The 2,015-nt window shown below is 56.4% G+C and overlaps 1 protein-coding gene across 2 annotated transcripts in view; it reads right to left on the bottom strand.

Annotated features, from left to right (window-relative positions):
• The window catches only part of LOC113218155 (complexin), a 251,472-nt gene that overhangs the window by 98,591 nt on the left and 150,866 nt on the right, over positions 1-2,015 (bottom strand). The gene's annotated exons all lie outside the window — the stretch shown is intronic.

Genomic DNA, 2,015 nt, shown 5'->3' with positions numbered 1-2,015 from the left:
GGGGAGTCTGGCACAGACAGAGACAGCGGCGCGAGAGTGATGCGAGAGCGAGGAGGGGAGGGAAGGGAGAGTACTTTTTAAACAGTTAAGGGGAAACCGCATCTCCCAGTGTAGAGAGAGAAGAGCTTGATTCCCGGGGCCGGCGCGCAGCAGAGCAGATCGTCACGGCGAGACGCTCCAACTTTAACTCACTACGCTGCTGGACCCGGCGGCGGCGGCGCGGCGCCCCCTCTCGCCCTCCACTCCAAAGGCTCTGCGCTCTGCTGCTCCTTCTCTAATTGCAGTTGCTTGTGCAGAGCGCCCCGACACTACTGTATATTAGAGACTGGCGGCTCCGTCTGGCCGAGACCAACCAGGCCATGCAGCAGCCAGCCTCTGCAGCAGCAGCCAGCGCCACACGGCCGACGGCCTTCCACCCCTAACGAGCGCTGCTGCTGCTGCTGCTGCATCAAGTACGACACACACACACACACACACACAGAGAAAGTCACTGGTGAAAAGTAAAAAAAGGCACTGGAAAGTCCGTGGACTTACGCCCTTTTGCCAGTGAAGTCAGTACGAACGACATTCAAACGACTTGCGCGAGTGGCTTCTTGACATCTCACAACCTGAGCGAGCGGTTATTATGTAGACACGCGCGCCGGCTCCGGTGCGCGGTTCTGACAACATGACCCCATAATATCATTTTATGATGCACGACAATTCCATCCGTGTGTGGTGTGTGTGGTGTTGTTGTTGTTGTTGTTGTTGTTGTAAAACAAAGTCGAGTGTACATAATATAAGGCGTCATCTTCGCAGCCATGAAAAAGTGATACGCCGGCGGGATAATAAGGGTCAGGGGCGCGACGAGACCCGCTTGCGGCAGAGCCCCCCCCCCTCCCCCCTCGTTCAAACTTCATCCCCCACAGCTGCAGGGATCCTCCCCTCCCCCCTCTTCCCCTCTCTCATCCCCTCATTGCCGCTACTCCCGTGTCCTCGGGGACTCGTCAAGTCGAGCTCATGACTCCCCGGGGGGCCTCCTATATTCAAATGCGCCCATGGCGGCCCCCACGGCGAGGCCCACGGCAGGCCTAGTAGTGCCGCGCCCACCCGGCCTACAGCACAACGCGCTCGGCCCTGATTCCTTGCTTCATTTCTCTCCCCCCCCCCTCCCTCGTGCCCTGTTCCCCACCGTGCCGGACTCTTTGATCCCCCTCTCTCCGCTCTCCACCCTGTATGTATACTCGCCCCGCCCCCGCGCCCTGCCCACACGCAGGGAGTAGAACCGGGCGAGCCAACCGCGCTTCCCCCCGAGCACAAATCCGGCCGCACTTCTAAAAAGTATTCCAGGGTAGTGAACATGCGTGGTAGAAAAGGGCTCTGCCCGCTAGAAAATGCAACCCCAGTTTGATTATTGGTTACCGAACTTTAAATATGATATTTAATTCAAGGTTAAAAGAAGGTTCAAATAAACAATGGCGTAAAATTTGTTTTTGAAAACAAAAAACAAGTGCGTGAATGTCGCACACTTGTAGGTTTGTGAACGCCATTCGTACCCACAGAGTCACAAAGTGTGAATTTCAAAAGAAAATTGTAAATTTTCTCCCCGAAGTGTACAAGTTGGCTATCACAAGAGTGCGAAATTAATACACTTTGCGTTAGTGCGCACACAAGAAGTAAAGACCGTAACAACACATTTATGCAGTTACATTGCATCATGCTTTAGAGTGCACGCGCCCTCTCCCGCCCTCATATCTGAGCAGCCCGGCGCGCTCGTGTCCATGTCACCCGATTGGGGCCGCATATCTCGGCCGACGGGACAGGCAGCTGGGCGGGATGGGGACGGAGTGGTGTGGGGCACCCGACATCATGTGGTGCGCGGAGGTCCAACGGGGGGAAGGGGAGGGGGATGCAGAAAGGACAGGGACGGTTGTGGTGGCAGGGGAGCAGGGGAATATGGAGTGAAGAAAAGGAGTTGAGCGCAATATCATTGGAGACGCGAGGCCAGGCGGGCAAGGTCGGGGAGGGGGAGGAAG

This window comes from Frankliniella occidentalis, unplaced genomic scaffold (assembly GCF_000697945.3).
Source record: "Frankliniella occidentalis isolate FOCC.00 unplaced genomic scaffold, Focc_3.1 Scaffold6, whole genome shotgun sequence".
Classification (NCBI taxonomy): domain Eukaryota; kingdom Metazoa; phylum Arthropoda; class Insecta; order Thysanoptera; family Thripidae; genus Frankliniella; species Frankliniella occidentalis.
The sequence above is the reverse complement of the archived record's forward strand: the minus strand, read 5'-3'. Positions and strand labels throughout refer to the sequence as shown.